This window comes from Chelonia mydas, chromosome 12, assembly GCF_015237465.2.
Source record: "Chelonia mydas isolate rCheMyd1 chromosome 12, rCheMyd1.pri.v2, whole genome shotgun sequence".
Lineage (NCBI taxonomy): Eukaryota > Metazoa > Chordata > Testudines > Cheloniidae > Chelonia > Chelonia mydas.
This window is the reverse complement of record NC_051252.2, coordinates 26,462,420-26,484,081: the sequence shown is the minus strand read 5'-3', so window position 1 is coordinate 26,484,081 and position 21,662 is coordinate 26,462,420. Positions and strand designations below refer to the sequence as shown.

Genomic DNA, 21,662 nt, shown 5'->3' with positions numbered 1-21,662 from the left:
TGCATTCATACTGCACTCATTACCATGGTAACTGATGGACTGCAAATCTCCTCCCCCATTTTTTGCTTTTAAAGGTGGGAGTAGCTTACTCCCTTATCTTCTATTTTTAGGGTAGCATCTGTATTCCTGAATGAGTCTTATTTGGGGATGAGCCTGTCAGTTCCCTTTTTTCTGCAGGAGCAGGGCAAGAAAACACCCTATTTCATTGCTGGGTACTCCGAAATCAGCATAAAATATGCCAGATTGCCCTACATGACAATCTGAAATGTCAAGAGCAACTGAAAAGATGGAATGCACTGAAAACCCAGCCAAATGACAGGTTTCTCAGAACCCTAGTGAGTAACACTTCAGTGGAGCTTCTCATTTGTCTACTGCAAGTAAAGAACTGGACCTGCCTATACCAAGTTGTTTTTAGAGAATTTCTTTATGGTTTTATATATTGCCACCACCAGTTAGCTTTGTTTTATTTTGTCAGGGCATGGTGAAATGTCCCACTATCCCCTCTGTGTGTTTTTTTCTTTCATGGCAACATAAAAGAAAGATTTCTTTATATCAGGCATGATCATTAACACAATAACAGAAACCAAACATACTCAAGAGCACACATATAAGGCAAACAGGTAAATTAGCAAGTCCCTTGCATTCTCCAACATTTACAGTTAGATATTTGTGCCCTAAATAATTTTGATCTCTTAAGAATTACTCCCATCAGCGGGCCTTCATACTTGGTCCTCTCTGAGTTGCTTTCACTCTACTCGTCATCAATATGGAATACAAAGGTCTCCATTTCTCCCTTCATAGAGCTTGCTTTCTGAAAATAGGGAAAATCAATGTCCAACTTGATCCCCAACAGTTATATTTGTTTCCAGCCCATGATTCCTTCTAGAATTAACCACCATAAAAAACATATGGGAGTACCCATGCTGTTACAGCAATGATTCCTGATATCACTTCTAGAACATCTCACAGCATTCGGAACTAGCTTCAATAATACGTACATTTTCTTATTACTTTACAGAAAGTCTACACATGTCATAGGGCAGCCCCACCCAGAGTGCCCTCCTGCTCTCCTGCTGCAGGCTACAGCACAACCAGTGCACCTCCTTCAGTTTTCCCAGGAACTCTACACCAGGCTCTCCTACCTCAATAATACCCTCTTCAGAGCTGGTGCAAATGGTGCAAAACGTAAGTCCCAATACACGGTCCATTTACCATCCCAGTGCAAGCAATCCTTAAAATCCCAAACCATCTCATTTATTGACATAACCCATCATCCGCCATATGCAGACTCCTCGTTGGTCCTCTTCTTTCCCTCTGCTAGGACAGCCACCTGAGCCCTTGCAGCTGGAGTGAAACCCTGCTCTTCCCCTCAGTCTCTGTGCTGGGAGCAGCCTCACCAGGAAAGCACCTCTCACTCCTCCTGGCCCTCCAACTATTCCCCAGGATCCCACTCTCCAGCCCTGGAGATGTCAACAGGTAAGTCCTCCATTACTCTCCTGTCTTCTGATCTCTCCAGCCCTTGGCTCCAGTTCTCTTGCTTAGAGGTCAGCAGGCAACTCCCTTTACAGCTCTCTGGCCCTCAGTTCTCTCGAGTCCTGGTCCTCTGGCTTGGGGAGGTCAACAAGCAAAACCCTCTTCTGCCCTCAGTCTTCTCCCATGAACCAACTATAGTGTCCTTCCAGGAGCTTCCACAGTCCCCCTGCTCCCACCTGCTCTTTTCTGAGTCTCAGGGAGTTCTGACTCACCAGATCTCCTCCTCAGATTCTCCCTGATTCTTTATAGCCCCAGGTGCCATCCTATCCTCTTAACTGGCCATCTGACATTGGGAACCTGACCCTGCTTCATTTACAAGGGCCAGCCACCCTGGTGACATCACCGTTTGAATCTGTAATTAGAATGCAAGAGGCTAAGAGAATTGAAACGCTGTCCTGCACAAGTAATTCCCATGTGCCAATGAAAGCTACACATGTATTTAAGAAAGAATAGATCCAATATTGCTTTTGGTTGACAGACATGATACCATTTTAGCTGAGAATACTAAAAGCTATTGTATTAATGTGCTAAATAGATAACCTAGGGTATGTCTACACAGGGATAAAACATAAGTGGGCTGGCCCAGGTCAGCTGACGTGGGCTCAGGCTCCAGAGCTGAAAAATCACTCTGTAGATGTTTGGGCTTGGGGTGGAGGCCTGTGAGGAAGGAGTGTCCCAGAGTTTGGGGGTTAGCCTGAGCCTGAACGTCTAAACAGTGAGTTTTAGTCCCAGAGCCCAAGCCCCTAACCGGAGCCAGCTGTGAGTCATTTATCCCTGTGTAGATGTACTGCTAGAAAACAAATTTAGATTAAGATGTGTCCAGATGGTTCAGATTACTGACAACATGAAGACAGGAGAGAATTTTTTCCCAATGATTCTGGCAAAAAAAGAATTGCTGGTCTTTTACCTAAAATTACATAGCAAAATTTCCCAAAAGCGCTATGGGCAAATTAAGGCTGTGCTGGAGTTAAGATTTAAGGAGGCAAATAGATACAGTACTAGAAGCTAAAAATATATATTCGCTGAATTACTACTACAATTATTCTTGCTATCAAGTTCAAATTAGAAACAAAGATTTTAAAAACCTTTTGGCCACCAACTACTGTCGGATGAGGAAGCAGGTCTGTGATTCAGATGCTTTTACACTTATTATTGCAGTGAGTTAAAACATAAAATCCCAAACTCCTATTCTAATACTAAATCTGAAGTAACACCTTTGACTTATGTTTGGCATTGCCTTTAATGGAGTTACTTTGAATGTACATCACTGCAATCAGGATCTAACCACTGAGAGGATATTAGAAGGAGATTAAACATGATCTTAATCAGCAATATCCCAGAAGATCCAAGGATTTTCAGTTTACAAGATTGTACAACTGTTGGAGAGTTGGATAAATTTCAAATGCAGTTGTTAAGAGATTTGCAGCAGCCCATAGGATCTGTTTTTTAAGGACCTGAAAGTTGACAAACAAACTGAATACTGTGGAGGCGTGAAATAAAATGAGTGAACCTACAAGTGAGAAGAATATGCTCTGTTTTAGAGGGAATTCTGAGGATATTTATGAGATCTGGTCTTTTAAACTAGATTTATATGATTAATTTGTACTTTATTAGACAAATGTATGGCGTTCTCTTTTAGGCCCCAATTTAGCAAAGTACTTAACCATATTTAACTTTCAGGTATGAAAACAGGTATTTTGATGCCTAAGGAACTTTGCTTTGAGTACTCAGATGTTGGACATTCAGTTTTTGAGACTTCTGGGCATTCAGTTTTTCAAAGTTTGAGTATTGAGCACACAATGTTATATAGTAAGGGTCTGATCCTGCAGTCCTATTTTAATCAAGCGATATTCCCACAGGATTTAATGTAAATTTTGCCCGAGTATGAGCTGCAGGAATCAGCTGCAAGACCACACATCTTGAGGGATACCCTCTCTAAAGTCATCAGCATGGCAAATTCAACAACCGAATGTGTAATTCTTGAGGCGGAGGACGATTTCCATTTCATTCACATTAATGTCTCATTCAGCATAAGAACACACAAAATCCATCTTCCTGATAGCCCTAAAGCAATAGAAATAGTTGATACGTATTCTGGAATAAATGAGAATCCCCAAAAATGATTAAAATAAAATGAATTGTATTGGTGTTAATCCATGGATGAAAGGTTTTGATGCAGATATTAAAGATCAGAATTTAAAAAGTGGGGCATATAAATGTATATACAAAAATAATGTGTGCATGTATTTACTGTGACTGTGTATGAAATGACAGTAATTATGCATGCAATTAGCCATTTATACCTGTAACTGGTTCTTCTATGCACTTACCACAGTTGTGTATGCAAATTTAATAAATGTGTGTACTAATTAGTCATGCAAATTTGGAAAGCTATACCTTTGGAAAATCAAGCCTTACATTTTAACTTTCTCTGTCATAGGGTTGGGTTAACCATAATGGATCTTGAAGGTACCAGCAGAAATTCTAAATAACCAGAAATGTTCTAAAACATGTGATGGTATTTGTAAAATAATATGCATTGTTTGGTGGACTGTATTTCAGGATTTGTGCTAATCTTCTGAAAGCTATTTCCAAAAAATATTCTCAAATCCTACTGGGTTTATATCTGCAAAAAGAGCTATAAGATGGCGTTGTCTCAATTACAGAAGTGAGTTTTCATTATTTGGATTATATACTGCAGTAACATTCTTACACCCTGTTTAGTATAATTATAGAAAACCAACTAGACATACATTTAAAAATTATAATGGTTTATTGCAATTGCCTGGAGCAATTAAGGCTTAAAATTAGAATTAAAGGTTGTACAGTTTGATGTAGAAGACCCTATAGAGTATTAAAATTTTAGCATCACTTCATTCTCCAGGCACAAAGTTGTCATTAGGAAATATAATACTCATTTTTTTCTCAATTAATTATAGCAAAGGCATAACAGAATATACACCAAAGAATGCCCTGTATGTTATTCATGAGTCATCAATTAAATGAAAAGTGAATCTACCATTCACTATAGTATTTTCAGTCAATGTTAGTTTGAAGCTAAGTCCATGGCCTATGCATGTTCCTTCTCTCTTTCTTAAACTGCAGAGCTCTCCATGGCGCACACGGGATTCTGAGTCTCCTCAGCTGGGGTCTCTGCTAGATGAAGTCTCCTCCTTGCACAGCTGACACACAGCTTTTAAGCCTCTTTTGGGACTTGTATGTCCCCAAAAGGCACTCCAAGATTTATTCTTCAAGCTCCATGCAGAACTCCCCTTAATATCACTAGAAGATTCATGAATAGGAGAAAGGAAAAGGAATAGATGCTTGCAACACAGATCCAAGAAAATAATGTCCTAAACTTGTATATGTCTTTATTCGGTTAAATCACAATTCAGCAAAGCACTTCATCATATCCTTAACTTCAAACATATGCTGAAGAGCATCCCTTTTTAGCAAAACACTTAAGCATATGCTTGATGTCAGTAGGACCAGAGGTGAAAGTGGGCTGGTACGGTGTATCAATAAGAACTGGCTGCCGGTACTGGCCCGTACACAGACGACATAAAAGAGCTGCTGCAGCAGCGCTTTAATGTCGCTGCTCCGTTTGCCCCCCTCCCCCTGGTCTGCCAACTCCCTGGAAAACAAACTACCTATTTATTCAAGTCCCTGCACATATTAATCATGTGAAAGAGAATGAAACATGAAAAGGCAGTGTTTAAAATGTGTAAAATAAACATTTATAAGATACAATCAAATATGAGCACAAATTTCAACTTATTCATGGTACACAGTACATGACATGTGAAAATTGATGGGGATGCTTAAGGGAAGTTCTATTAGAAAAAGAGTGATGTTCAAGATAACAAGGTTACCACACCATTATGCATTTTCTGCATGGAGGAGCAGGTAAGCCTCATTGACCATCAAAATACTGTGCCAGTAATCAAAGTCCTTGAAGGCAAATATTAAAAAATATTGTATCTTAAATGTTATATAACAAGAGCATTTTAGAAAATGCATGGATTTAAAAAAAAAATCAAGGGAAATGTGTTTGCCAAGTGCCATTTATATCTAGAATAATTACAGAATGCAGTACATTAACATAAAGCAATAGTATTAAATTGTTTTTTAGTCTCTGTATACTATGAGAGATATACCCAGAAAAACTAAACTGATCCAACTGTCAAAAAATAATGTTGGCAGGGAATAAAATGAAGAAGCTGTCATACAAAACAAAAACAAAAGGTCATTAAGAGCTCTGGTAATACATGATTTCTGCTACAAGTTCAAATAAAATAAAATGAAATAAAATAAATGGTCAAGAAAAATGAAATACTCTCTATTAGTGGACAAATAAAGGTCTGCCCAGTAAGTTCATTTCAGTTATTCACATAGTTTAAGACAAGTTCCTTCATATGGAGAAAACCATGATGAGGAAAGATCTATAATCACAGAAAGTATAAGTAAAATTCCACAATATTTTTCAGAGGAAAGACTCAAATACCTTTGGAGCAACAACAGTGTCAAGAAGAGAAAAAATGTGTGAAGTAACAGCAGATTCATTCATATCCAAAACCACAGCACAAATCTGAAAAAAGAAGATCCAGATCAAGAAAAAAAAGAGAGGGACATGAATAATTCATTGATATAATGTTAAGTGAAATGTTTATGTACCATTGTGGGCTATAATAAGTAGTAATCCATTAAGAGTTTATATGTTGTCTTCTCAACAACCAATATATTGTAACTCCACTACAAATAAATGGTAAATAATTGTCTCATTGACACAGTCATTTACCTAATTCACAAGGGTGTTGTGAGCCATGATTCATTAGGTTTGCAATGCGCTTTGAAATCCTGGAATGAAAGATGCTAAAGATGCTCAGAATATTATCATCATAATACATAGTATTATTCTTGTCATCAAACAATATGCCTTAGGAAAAGGCACTTTTACATATCAATTAATTTGTGAATTAATAGCTTACTTATTCCAGTGTAAACTCTCTCATTATTAGACCCGATCCTGGATCCAGTTTATAAGGCACTATAATGTGTTGGTAAGCCCCTGGAGGCCATATATACTGGCTGTACTCTGTACCATATACTTGGTGAAAAGCACTCAGATGCGTAAGGAAATTCAAACCTAAACATGCTCTGTGGGTAGGCGCAGGAGCTGTGGGGACATCATTAGAGCTGGTCAGAGAAACCTAGATGGAACTATATTCAATGCATTTGTGGTGAAATTGAAACACTTCATAAAATTGGGTCAATTTCACCAGAATTTCATTTTGGAAGAGAACTGGGGAGAGTGGGGGAAAGAGGAGTTCGAACAGTGCTGAAAATGTCCATCTTGATATTTTGGAATAAAATGTTTTGATTTTTCATTTTGAAATGACTTCTCATTTTTAATTTTTAAAAATATTATATTATAAACATTAGAAATCAAACTAAAAATATTTTGAATTTTCAAAAGAAAATATTGTGATTTGTCTAAATGAAACATTTCCACCAATCCAAAACTAAACATTTTCTCAATTTTTTGCTTTTGTGGGGAGTTTGGAAATGTTTAGTTTTCACTCTGATTTGAAACAAAACCTAATTTCAAAAACTCAAAATCTTTCATGAAAGGGAACTTCTATCCTCCCTACAGCTCTAGAAATCCTGTATCCTCTCTACCTTTCCCACCCCCAAATTGCCATTGCCATATGGATAATCTTCATCCTAAGAGGTCCTAACTTCGACAGCCTCCAAACAACAGTTTAGCAAGGGAAGGCTTTGGGCTGTGCGTGTCAATTCAATACCTCCTCAAGTCACTGACAACCAGCAGATCCAAGAACTCTTCTCCCTCTGGGATAATGCAGAGGAAATTCATATGCTCATTGTCTCCTCTGATGTTATTCCACAATACCCATATACAGCATTTGGCAAGGGCAAAGTATGCGCAGATGCATGTGCACTACATCTATAGAATGTTGTCATGGATCATCACCAGAACCTGGCACCTTCAGCATCAAAACAGGTCTCTATTACCAGAGCTGAAGGAGAAATCCTGTTATGTGGTATCCGTACAAGTCTCTTGTCATCTGTGGAACCACCAGCAGACACACACAACTCCTAGTTTAACATATGCCAGTTTGTGGGGAGCTTTTTTGTTAAAGATCAATGTTAGCCTCCTCAGCTACAGAGCTCTGATGAGCCACATGTATTGTGGTACTGCTCATGTAGCGTGAGCATGATACTGTTTGAGCGTGGATAGCAACTTGGGAAAGAGAGGAGAAGAAGGGTAGGCATAAAGCTTGTCTTTCCAAGAGAATAGGAAAGTATCTGTCAAGGAACCCTGCCCTGGAACAAAAAAGAGTTGGCCCTTTCTGTTGAGATGAACAACATATAGGTCTCTGAGAGGCCTGAAAACTGAATCTCATGACATTCAGCCTGAGATACCACTCACCATCTCTGCTGACTGATCTACTCAGGTGATCCCTCAAGCTGTTCTTAACACCAGAAAGTTAGGATGCTTTGAAATTCATTGCATTGCTGATACAAATTCCCAAGGATGTATTACCTCTTTACAAACTCTTATGCAACCTCTCCCTGCCTGTTCACATAGAACATCACTGCTGTGTTATCAGCGAGAATAGAGAGGATGGAGTTTTCCACAGAGATTTTTTTTATTTATAGTTTTTATTAGTTTTTTTCCAAATATAACAAATATTCCAGAATACTAGATTCATCATAATATACAAAGTAAATAGAGTTAGGATAAAGGAAATGGAGGAAAATCAACATATTTCTCTTCCTGGTCTAAGTTAATCACAGACCTTTAAGAAGTCTGCCCAAATTTGCTTTTTCAGGCATTCCCTTTCTGCGGAATGCCAGTCATTCATTAAATGCAAGGTCAGCCATATGACTGAGCCAAGCATCAATATTTGGATGTCATTGATTTTTTCCATTTTTTTAGGATTAATTTTTTAGCAACCAAAGGTTTGGCACCATAGTGGGGGTTGGCCTCAATGGCCCGGGCACCAGAGCCGGAGTTGACAACCCTTGATTAGAAGAAGTTGATACCACTGCATGTCTCATTCCAGATGACACTATCTTTTCCTCTTGGTAGTTTACTGGTAGACAGTACTGGAGACTTTGGCCTTCTAGGGGAGCTCAGCTCCTTTAAGGAACGGTGTTCCATTCTTCTCTGCTTCTTCCGTGGCACTGGAGAAGGGGCTTGTTGACGAGTTTCCAATACAACATCCAGAGAGGCACTCCTAACCAAGGAGTACTCAGTGCTTGTGCTGAGGGTGGATGCAGGACACCCTCCATGAGAATGTGACACAGTCTCACCTCTCCATCCTTTTTAGTCCAAGGTTTATAGTCCCTGCAGACCTGACAATGGTCTCAAACATGACCTTCACTGCTGCATTTTAGGAACTTGGAATGAGGATCACTTACTGCAGCCAGCAAAGCTTAAAGTCCACAGACTGAGACATATCCTGGTACTGAGCGATGGTACCCTTTGTATAAAAGAGGAATCCAATGCCCAAAATCAGAATAAGGAAATAAAACCAACACTAATTTACACTATCAAGAAAGAGTACCTCTGTTTTCAGAAGGGAGATAATCCCTCTGCAGTCAGAGAACATTTGCAGTAAACAAGCCTACATGTTCTGACTACCAAGCATGGGCAGTAAGAAGAAACGAAGGGAAGAGGCACTCCAGGTGCCCCTCTATATCATAATGCAGCAGCATGAGACTATTGAAGGTGCCCATGTGCCCTGACAGGTACTGCTTAGGGAAAAATCTCCAACTCTGGTGTACTGGGTAGGCACACACCTGAAGTGGAATGGACATGTGCAATCACTCCAAGAAGAACTCCCATTAACTTTAACAGACGTTATTTGTTCCTACATGGGGAGAATTGGAGTGTAATTGTTTTCCCTCAGTGCAATTCCTATGCAATCCCATGCTGTCCACTCTTCATTTATTTGAAGTCTGGTAACCTATGTTAGGCTGATTGGACAATCTTCTTTTAAACCAACGTGGCCAGATACTCTCTGCTGATATAAATTTACAAAATTCTATTGAAATCAGTGGTTTTGTGCCAATTTATAGAAGCAGAGGATATGGTCCATTATTTCTAGCATCACATAATTCTAGAAAAGTAGTGATCACACAGTACTACCAGGGACTCCTCTTTTTTTAAATCAAGCAATATTTTATTTGAATAAAGTGTTTTGAATTGTAAAACATTTTAGAAAAGCCTGAAAAAGCTAAGACAGTGTAAAGAGCTCTGCTCATTAGTGTATTACTTACACTATAAGGGTGTAGCTTCATTTTCTTGTAAATTTCCTCAGAGGAATGGTGGGATTCATATTACGTTCACAGCATTCCAGGTAACTGCAATTCTTCATGAAAACTTGATATCAGAAACACAGAAAAAGCTTCCAGTAGTACACAGTGGAGACTAACATTATGGTTACTTTAGTAGACTAGCTCTGGAGCAGTTTGTTTGTTTTGATGTTTTTGTTTTTGCTTTTGCCACTTCTGATGCCCCAAGAATAATTCCCTCACACCCTCAGCTCTTAACTTGGATAATAAGTCAAAGAGAACAGGGGATGGGGAGGAGGGGATGGGGAGGGGATGGGGAGGAGACAGGCCCAATGCTGCTCAAACTCCTCCCACTGGCCCCCAGAGCTAGTTGGGTGCAACAAGGAGGGTGCTGCATCATCCAAAGGGATGGTACAGCACATGCCCTGCCCCTCTGCCAATAGACTAAAGAGTCTAGTGATAATGTCATAAATAGAAACACATTCTCCCCCTGCGTAGAACTGCACTGAGGAAATAAATCAATGCTCAGAATCTTCAGCTACACGTTCCCCAAGTTCACCCTACAGGAGCAGTGTGGAATGGGTAGGACAGGGCCCCAAAAGCTAGGGGGCAGTGCATGGGAATCCTAATTCTCAACTGTAGTGGGGCAGGGGTGCTGAGAGCCAATGAACCAAATTGTAAACCCTGTATATGATGGAAACCACTTCAAGTCAGGGGGTGTAGTGCACCCCTAGTTCCAGCATCTATTTCTCCACAGATATCGGGCAGCTGCACAGAGGGAGTGCAACTCTGGCAGCATGGATGGACTAATAGTTCTGTTGCCAGTGGCTCACAGACCTCAGGTATGCTCTGTAAAGGGAAGTCAGAGAGAGTTAATGCTGCCTCAAGCAGAGTTCACTGTCCTCGTCTCTTCATTTGGATCGACCCACAGACTTAGAGCGTATGGGGTGCACATAGAGTAAAAAGATGGATATAGTAATTATAATAGAAACCTTAAAATGTTTCTCCCACAAAATCTTAAAGTAATACAAAAACCGGACGAGGAGGTGCATTATAACAATCTAAAATGATGGAATTAAAAGCTAAAAGCATGAAATGAAATTTATGTATTTCATGAAATGAAATTATGTATTTGTTCAAAATGTAAAACTATTTGAAAGAATCCATTGTGAATGTAACATTGAAATGACCTACGAAAATCAAACACCTGATGTCTAAAGCACACAACAAGAGAAACCTAGGTAAAACATCAAATGCAGTATACAACAGTGAGTGTTATAGTTACAAAGCAACATAAAAAGCTGAAAAGGGAGACATTAGAAAAGAAAGTAAAAATAAGAAAGATGTTAATTGCCATAGGGTTTAAAAGAATGTAAATTTTCTAAGCATTCTAACTAGCTATAACATTCAAAGTTCCAGTACTGCATATACTTAAGCAATGAAGGGGTGCTGGAGGAGGAGGGGATTCTGAATAAATCTTAAACTCTAAAAGTCAATCGAAGATCAATTTTACAAAAACAAAACTAGGGACATGCTTTTTAATACCTAATTCATTGTCATTAATTATTACATCAGCCTTTGTAGCAATGTTTTAGTAAGCACGTTAACGGGATTATTTATATTATTTAGCACAATCCCTTAGAAATAACAGCATGTTTTATTTTAAAAGATTCATGGTTTAGTTGCTATAAAGTTTGCCATATAGTTTTGCATGTGCCATCACCTTAAACAGCTGTTTGTTTTCAAATAACTCTTAGGTTTTTACATTGCAATATATTTTCTTAACACATGTAATGTGTATAGCTGCCTTTGCAGTGAATAGAAATTATGCCAGGTTAATACCCAAAGATGTATGGATTCCAGTCAAAGAAGTGCAGCACTGTAACCCTTCCCATAGTCCACAGCCATGATTCATCAGCTGAAACCACCTATTAATTATAGCCTCAGAACACACCAGCAGGACTTAACATTACTGTCCACTCCTGGAGGAATCTCATGGAGACAAGCTATCCACTCATCTAGGCATTTAAAATTCACTCAATATTCTGGTGTTTGAATGTCTGAAAACTGCACAACTTCTTGGGCATTTTCACACAAACCTTCCCACCTTTAGGTGCAGGGGTTGAACTTTCCTCCACTGATTGCCTAAATGCGGTAGATTGTCTGTTAAGCAAATGTTTAAAAGTGAGACATCCCAAAAGGGCCAAGAGGATTAGAGTGTGTGATCTAGGGTGGGAAATCTTAAATCAAATGGAGAATGGAAAATTAGTTTGATTTTTCTTATTTTTAAATTTAGGAAATATGACCTTATTTCCTTATGGTGAATGATTCAGACTGAGTAAAATGTTCTTTGTCCTGATCTCTGCCTCTATTATAACCCTTCTTAATTCTGACCTCTATTTTGTTCCTTAAAGCAGAAAATTTGGAGTCATACTTAGAATCATGCATATACTCTACTTACTTTTCCTGTCTACTTTTCCATTCCAGTAAATGTTCCTGTCCTGAGAACGTTACCAGAATTTGTGCTTTACCTCAACCCTAACTCTGCAAAGTCTTTATTCATACATTAACTACTTCTCATCTCACCTATTGCGATTTCCTCTTCTATGGTCTTCCTAAATCCTTAATTCAAAACTTTAGATTCCAGAAAGACAAGGCATGATTATTCTCTCGCTTGAGAAATAAGGCCATATTGTGCTACTCATCCAGTGCAGTGTTGCTTAAGGATGTTTCAGGACCGATTCAACCGGGCCTACAGGTTATCTCACAAATCCAAGGACAGAACCACCACTTATATCCATAGACCAGGTTTTATTTGCGTACTTACAGTACTACACCCCAGTGATCAAATGGAATATAGCAGTTCAAGAAACTGGCTATTTTCAGAAACACAAAGACAAAGACTTTTAGTCTCAATACACTCTTTTATATGCCATGTATGACATGTTTTCTTTTTATTAATACTACCTTCTTTTCATTCACTACCCCAAATCTTTCCTTCCCATTTGGAAAATATGCATTAGATCCATGAAAAGAAGAGGAGTACTTGTGGCACCTTAGAGACTAACCAATTTATTTGAGCATAAGCTTTCGTGAGCTACAGCTCACTTCATCGAAAGCTTATGCTCAAATAAATTGGTTAGTCTCTAAGGTGCCACAAGTACTCCTCTTCTTTTTGCGAATACAGACTAACACGGCTGCTACTCTGAAACCTGTCATTAGATCCATGATGTTCCAAATTACTTATACATTGCTAATCATTAAATAAAGATTAGGCCTTTACCATGTTATATAGGGTAAGATCACCTAACCCAGGCTTTACTACCTTATAACTGCCCGGGGCCCAGGATAATCAGGAAAAATACACTACCACTATATCTCACGTAAATTTTCTTGTATAAATAATATCTTATGAGTACAGGCATAAATAACACACGGCCCACAAGTCAACCACCTATAACAAAAGGAACTCAAGGCTTTTCGTCAGTCTCAGCATTTACAGTCTTTCCATTCGGGGTCATCTTCCGATTTTGGCACCTTCAAAACTTTTGTATGTTACAAATACAAGCACCAGGAACATACCAAAAGACCAAGGGAAACATTCTACAAAGACTGTGGCGATTCTAGTCATTTTTATTACATCCTCCCACTGTTGCCAGTATGAATGATATGCAATGTGGCCTACCAAAGTAGATGGGCTGCTAGAATTGTATCTTTGTTGTCTAATGCTGTTTAGGGGACGTCTAAACAAAACAATAGTTAAAATGTCAGGTACACCAAAGTTACACTATTGCTGTAGGTGCTAGTGCTCCTAGCAGCACAAATAAACGGGGTGGGGCGGGGGGACCACAACAGAGATTTTTTTTTTAAATGAGTCATGAGGCTCTTTGAAAAGTTTTTTTTTTTTAATTCTTTGACTGAAGAACAATACGTAAAATACATTTGATTCTATACTGTGACTGCGGCAACATCTAATAGTTAGAAAAAAAGACTGGCTATTGGATTGGCAGTTTATAATTACGGATGATGATAGGATGTCTCATAAAACCTCCTAGGCTGTTGATTCTTGAGAAGATAATTCTGCTTTCCCTCTCTCTTCCTTTGGTCCTTTCTCACTCTCTCCCCCTTTTCTTTCTACCTTACAATTACTCTTATTTAACCTTCAGATAACCATTTAAGTAACCCACTACATAGCCATAATAAGCACGTTAAATCAACAGTGTGGTACATAATCCTCTTGCCTTTTGTGTTAATGTCATTTTCTTTTGCTTTTTGGACATGACATTCTACATGCTTCCAGTGCATTAGGAATGAATTTTCTATTGTATGCGGTTGATTATTGTTACTGCACCTGCATTCATTAATTTTATTAATTTCTTAAAATAAAGCTAAAATAAAATGTGTGGCTGAGAGTCAGTTCTCCTGGCTTTATTTCCCAGTTCTGCCTGTGACTCACTGCTTGGCATCAGGCAAATCACCTAAGTGCGCTAAGCTTCAGTTTGCCTATCTGTTCAAAAAACATTATATTTCCTATCTTACAAAGGTGTTGTGAAACTTAATTCATGCTTTTAAACTTTTTTGAGTCCATCAGAAGGTAGGTGCCAAATAACTGGAAGGGGATTAGTATAATAATTCTATTGCATCCCTGGCAACAACGAGGAGATACTCTAGCCTTGGGAAGAAATATATTCAGTCCTATGTTGTGCTGTATTTCTGGATTGCCATTATACTCCCAGCACAATTAGGTAACCTCAGTTCTGCTTGGCGTGCCCACAGAGTTAATATTCATAAACAGAACTGGGCAAATACTACACCATTTTTTTAAAATTAAACTTATAAACAAAATCAGTAATATTTTTATGACAATAAGAGAAAAGTCTTCTCTTGGCTTGTGGCACCTACCATATTGTCTCCTTTGCATTTTATTTATGAACTTTTTTTTTTTGCCACTACCTCATTATGATTTAGTAGTAAGCATCTGTGATAGAGATGGGATGGATACAATGCTTTACCATAAAGCAATGAATGAAATAGATTTTTGGAGATAGCATTCCAATTTTATAATGTGCATCAAGTACTTATTTGTGGGTTGGAAAGAAAAAACATAAATTGACATCCACACATGCAGCCAGTTTTCTTATAAATTAAATAAAATTGTTCCAAAACTCCATTTTTATTCCCAAATATATCTGTGTCACAATGCAGCAGAGAAAAGGCTATGGTCAGACATGTGGCTAAAGGTCCTAAAGCTGTAAAAACTGGGGAGGGGAGAGACAAAAGAAGCTTCTGCATTAAATCTATTATTTGAAATTGGAGGCATAGCACAAAGACCTCATCACCCATCATTTTTAAATTCTGTTTAAATGCATCTCACCAAACCACTTATTGTAAATTAAAGTAGATTTTCAGTGTTTATATCCTAAAGGAAGGGGTAAGTGAATCCTGCAAGGTATACATGAATTAGAACTTGCAAGGCCTAATTGCTAGGGACTACATCCAGCTAACCGCTGCTGGTGTGCTTGGAAGCTGTGGTTCTTTAGAACACAGAACTCTGAGAAAGCTTCCAGCCACTGTGTCCAGTTGCCCTCTCCCAAGTCATTTTTGGGCATGTACCCTTCCCTTCCTCCGTCCAGCCTCTCAACCTTTGCTCCCTGGCTTTTTCTTCCACTCACTTCTGGGTCCAGACGACCCCAACCTCTGGGTTTTCAGGGGATATTAGGACACAGCCACCACAACATACAGGTGGATCAGCAGGGAAGTGTGCCCTACTCACCAAAAGGGTCACTGGGGCAGAAAATGACCTGACAGTCTCCTAGGGAAGTAGGAAGGGAAAATATTCCCTCTCCCACTGTGAATCCTGGTATACTGAGCACAAGGACAGCTAATGCCCTCTGCATTTTAGGGATTTGGTGAAGGTAACTAGTGCTGTGTGATCAGCATCAGCATAACCTGCCACATGTCCCGATACTGACTGATTGCACTTAAACACTAATTCACTTTGAATGTGGATGAGTTCAAACAGAAAACAATCCAGGTAAATATTTCACATTGTCCTACTTCAAGTTAGATTAGATCCTAAGTTATAGTACACTGCCAACTGAAAAAGACTGTTCTAGCAGTCAAGCTACCTGATTTTGAATGCTTCTGAACAAGCCTCCAGTGACTAAATATAGATATTTAATACAAATACAATAACTGTCTAATACGTGGCTCCAAATTCTGGCATTTGCTCCCCTGAAAAGGCCACAGGATTTTTGCAGTGTTAATTTGCACCTGTATTCTGAAAAAAGGCTGCTCAGCTACCTTGGGGCAAGGATAAATCATACCAAACAATTCATATAGGGAATATAACACAACACAATCAACTTTGATGGGCCAGCACTGTTCATTCTAAATCACACCCCCTGAATCACCTTGCCCTGTATGGCTAGACTTGTGAAGTGCCTGTGGACTATCCACTCTCAGAACACAGCAGTTATGCTCCATGTTTTATCTCAAAAGCATGTGGCTAGGCATATGAATGCTAACATACATAGTTTGGCTAACACATTTCTAATGCTGCTAGCTGCAACACAGAGAGCGAGAGCCACACTGGTCTCTCTCATCCCCGCCTAATGCAACATTTATTAACCAATTGAAAGAATAAAGAGTTGTCCTTTAGCTGAAAGCGTTTTTTATTATTATTCTCCCTTCTTCTTGTTCTCTCAAAACCAGCAAAACTCTTCTTAACAAGTAAAGCAGATGTGTTGAACATGTGGACACCAGGAATGTGGTTTTAACTAACCACATGAAAGGACTGGATTTTCCATTCCTGCACTGGGATATTTTACCATTTTGTAGTGGAGGGTTAAGAAACACATGCACCAAAAGATGGTCTTGAGTTGCAAGGAACTTGGAAGAAAGCACTGAATACAAATTGATTCATTTTAAGAATGATTGTATCCTACCTGGTCTAATTATTTCTGGGAAGTTTGTGAAAACCTATGGGCCAAATCCTCTGCTGGTGTAAACTGAATTCAATAAAGCTGTGCCAATTTACTCCAGCAAAGCATTTGACCCTATATGAAGAGCACAGGAAAAATGTAAAGGACAACCATTCCAAATGTAACTTTTCTGATGTAAAAACTAATAGCTCCACTGGAAATTGGCAGCGTTCCCAATGACAATATTTAAACAAAAAGTGGAAAATATTATATGCTGCAACATTGTACATTGGGCCAGATTTTTCAAATAACTCAAGGCCAGATTTTCAAAAGAGCTCAGCCCCCATTTAGGCACTTAAATAAGGGACAGGTTTTCAAAAGCGCTCAGTGCCCAGCAGTTCCTATAGAGAGACTTAAAGGCTACATTGTGGCTTCTGAGCCACAGCCCTGCATAAAGGAGAATGTGGAGCTGCACAACCCCAGAAGGAACACAGGGGAGACTGCATCTCATGCAGTCACAGTTTCTCCTTCATGTGTAAGATGAACAGGCTTCAGGCTGGCACAGATTGCTTCCCATGGTGCACTGACTTTGTTCTGAGCCTGATGTGGAAGACGCAAACAGGGCCTGCCTCCTCTCTTTCCCCTTTCCAGTTATTCACTCTGCAGGGAGAAAACAGTGCCTGCACTCCGCAGGGCAAAGGGACTGCTTTTGATGGAGGCCCCCCTGTGAGGCTACACAATGGGCTGGAAGCTTTTTGTGAAGCCACTCAAGAGTTAGCACCATTTGTCCCAAGCAGAACTTCAACAGTGCACACGTTGTCAGATAGAAGTCTTTATCACTGAATCCCAATACATGGTGTAATTGGAAATTTTTACTCTGACAGAATATTTATAGGCTCTCTCTGATACTTTGAGGTGAAAAAGAATTATGGCTCCATACTGGACTTTTCAAAGGTTTTTTTTATTATTATTTATTATTTGTTTTTGTCATCAAGATAAAGTGAAACCCATCAGTACAGACCAGTGGGTAAGATTAGATATGTTTTTAGGTCTCAAGCTAAGAGCTTGCTAATGCTTAAAGGCATTCCTTGTCTAGGAATGTTTGTTAATTTGAACTCCCCTCCCTTGCTGTGTTTCTTTAATCTCCCAACCAGCTGTCTCCCATAAAAAGATATTTCTGTTTTTAGTTACAAATCTGTTTAGAGATAAAACTCTCTCATAAATACACAACCACATGCATGGATTTTTAGCTGACAGTAGAAAACTAACTCCAGATGAAAAATAGTAAAGTTTGTTTAGGAACAGAAAATGCATTATTCTACTTGCTTAAAGTGTGGCATATGTTTTATAGATGCTCAAGGTTTTAGTTCTAGTAAGAACTAAAACCTAGTGCAAACAACTCATTGAGAGAGCCATATTCTGTCACCTTTTCAGATTTAGAGCTCATCACAGGGATAAATTGAAGTGCACACAGTTCACCAAAGTACTTTTTGCCTACATCTGTATGCACTCTTCATGAGAGGAAATAGATGAGAATGTTGGGAAAAAAAAAAAGAAAAAAAAGAAAGAGCAACAACCCAGGCTTTGCTTTTGTACTAGTGGTAAAACCACAGGTAAATTTCCCATCTTTACTTTTCAGTTTTCTTGAAATGGTATATGATATTAACCCCATAACTGCTGTGTTGTGCATGAATGGCCAGGAACCAGAATATGGTGCTGTTCATCTGAGTGATGTGTCAGAAGCAAAAGCAGAGCAGTTACTTAGGGCATACGCCGCTCAGAACCCAAATCCTATTCCAGTTCTCTCTCATGCTGTGCCACAGGTATAATGCTTGATAAATATATGTCAATTGTGACACTTGGCAGGTTGGCAAAATTAACACAAAACAAAAAAGGAGTTTTGGAAGAATACTCAGAACTATGGAACTTGATATAAATTGTAGCTCACTAAACCTTTGAATGACAACTAGCTTCAAAGAAAGAAAGAAAGAAAGATAGATATGTTCACTTTATGGTACTTGAACTCAGGTTCCATAGGGACTTTCATAAACTGTAAGAGACTGATGTCCTGTTGACCTTGGCACTAAAGTGCTGGGCACTCTATAAATGCTTAAGTAGGACTAATAACCTCAAAGAAATCTTCAAAGAACACTTTGCTATTCTGTATGAGACTGAATACAATAAGCTATACATAAATCTATCTACATTTCCACAGATGTCTGCAAAGGCTAAATTTCAGCCAAGAGAACTATAAGCAATACCCACTGTACTAATCTCAATCCACAGAATAGTTCTACATTATTCGCAACAGCCTTATGAAGGGAAGATCATAAAAATAAATGAGGGTGTCTGAGGTCACAACATACACTGCAGAAGGCATTCAAAAAGTTTTGGGAGGTGCAAGGGAAGGGTTCTACAATTTGCCTCATTCCATATCGTGATCCATGTAAGGTTACCTGCGAATGTCCATTCAATGGCCTCAGTTCACACAGTAAGAGATACTGAGTTATTTCATAAAGATGTTGAACCAATGAATCACTGCTCATTCAAATTTGAGACAGATAAGTGTGGGACAGTGCTGCATTTCTTCTGGCTGAATTCTAGTCTCGGTAAAATTTACCAGTTGGTTCAATGGTAAACAGGCAACATGCCACAAAATGCCCCTCACACACACGCCAACCTCGTGCACATTGAAGAACACAACTGAATAAGATTTTTTCTTCAATACTGCATCAAAAACTATATTCCTCATTTTGTTGAAAATCCCACTGACGTCACTAGGAATTCTTACTGAGATCCAAGTAATATTTCTGAATTCATCCAAGAGTGTTTTACTGTAAAAAAAAAAAAATTAAAAATAAAACCCTGCCACTTTCCCTAGCCCACAAATCTTCAGTATTCAAAGTTGATGTCAAACACTTTCATATGTACTCTTCTTTGAGTTAATTCATAATAAGATTCAGCATACTTCTCTATGGCAAATTGGTACAATTTCTTTTTATTTGTATATATGTATGTTTATTAGAGTGGGATTATAGCTGTCTCAAAATGCCAAGTTTTTACAGATATAAAATTTCCCAGAGGGTTCCCAAACTGTGTGTTATACTGCTGAGTGTTAATATTTACAATTGGACTTATAAATTAGTAGTTCTGTGGTGTTGGATGTATATAAATTTCACAAATGGCTTCACATTGGATGAGACTGTAGGCTGTCAGTTTTTCCATGGAGATGTTTCATCTTAATTGCTTTTCATGGGAGGTCCATGACATTTACATGCTGAGGAGTTAGGTGCTTTTAAATACCTTACATAGATGAAGAGACAGATAGGACCCAAGAGGAAGGGGAGAATCTCTTCAAGTTGGGGACAACTTCCTTGGGCTCTGTTTTTTATTGACAAGGGAACATGCCTTGACCTAGAAACTGCCCTTTGCTTCGGAGTGTGCTTTGTTACCTTTGCAAAAAGAAAAGGAGTACTTGTGGCACCTTAGAGACTAACCAATTTATTTGAGCATAAGCTTTCGTGAGCTACAGCTCACTTCATCGCATCCGATGAAGTGAGCTGTAGCTCACGAAAGCTTATGCTCAAATAAATTGGTTAGTCTCTAAGGTGCCACAAGTACTCCTTTTCTTTTTGCAAATACAGACTAACACGGCTGTTACTCTGAAACTTTGTCACCTTGAATGTCAGCATTTCCAGTTGTTTGTTCATGTTTCAGGCTTGAGGTAGGGAAATTCAGGAATCATCCTAGGTCCTGATCCTTAATAGCACAAGCTTGAACCCTAAAGTAGATGTACTGAACTTGAAATATGTTGGCCAGCTGGCAATGCCTCAGATTCTCCTCATGGGATCACATAATTTAACATGTTTCACAAGCCAATCTGACATACAGTGATGTCACGGTCCCATCTGAGACAACTGATGAACTGTCCCTATGGTTCCAGTACATGTTAGAGCATCATTTGAAACCATGAAACACCTTTGAGAGGAACTAGGGAGAGATTCCAGTAATAAAAAGGGAAGTTACACAAGCTTTCAATCCATCAGCTTCTGCTCTCATATACATCAGAGCAGATCCATGTTAACTCCCAGTGGCTTCAGTGGATTCCAGGTTTACAGCAATATAACAGAGAAGAATTTATCGTACTAATAAAAATAACATAACACAATAAAGACTTCACAAAAACTTATTTTTAAAGTAATAAAATAAAATAAATAATAATATGGAGCTGCTAAATGCCCTAACCATATATTAAGGAATTGATGCAGGCAGAATATAATTCTACTACACCCAGAGCAGTGATATATAGTTGAAAAATGAGCTGACAAACATGATGCCTCTGGAGAAAAAAACTGGCAGTTAAACACGACAAGTTAATATGCTACTTATATCCACAAGGCATTCATGATGCACCCTTAGCAGTTGTGACTTGAGACTAAAAGCTTTTACCAATAAAACTATTACATTTAAGCAATAAAATTATGCCAAGCACCAAAGACCATGTGACTGTGGATCAATAAGTGATGTTTCCTTTAGAGGCCTTGTCTCAGTCCAGAAACTGTTTTTCCCCTGTTTTACAAATACAGAAAGACAAATCATGGTCATGTTAAAGTTTAAGGAGTTAAAACAAATACAAAGAGAGAGAGAGGCCCAGATCCTACAGACACTTACCCATGTGAGTAACTTCACACACGTAGGACTATTCACACACAAAACTATTTGTGGGGGGAGGGGTCTGGCAGGGAGTGTTTTCAGGATCAAGACCTAAGTGCATTAACTGGGGAAGCTTTTGGTCTTTAATAGGAAAATCAGTTTTAAATGAAAATCTGCCACATATTATTTTACAGAGTGGCCTTGACTCTCTTATTTAATATACAATATCAG

The 21,662-nt window shown here is 38.7% G+C and overlaps 1 long non-coding RNA gene across 1 annotated transcript; it reads left to right on the top strand.

Annotated features, from left to right (window-relative positions):
• The first annotated feature begins 1,021 nt into the window (after positions 1–1,021).
• Positions 1,022–6,156, top strand: LOC114019222. Its single transcript, XR_003564333.3, has 3 exons — positions 1,022–1,185; positions 1,322–1,476; positions 6,021–6,156. It is a non-coding gene; the product is annotated as an uncharacterized LOC114019222 (long non-coding RNA).
• Positions 6,157–21,662: the final 15,506 nt, after the last annotated feature.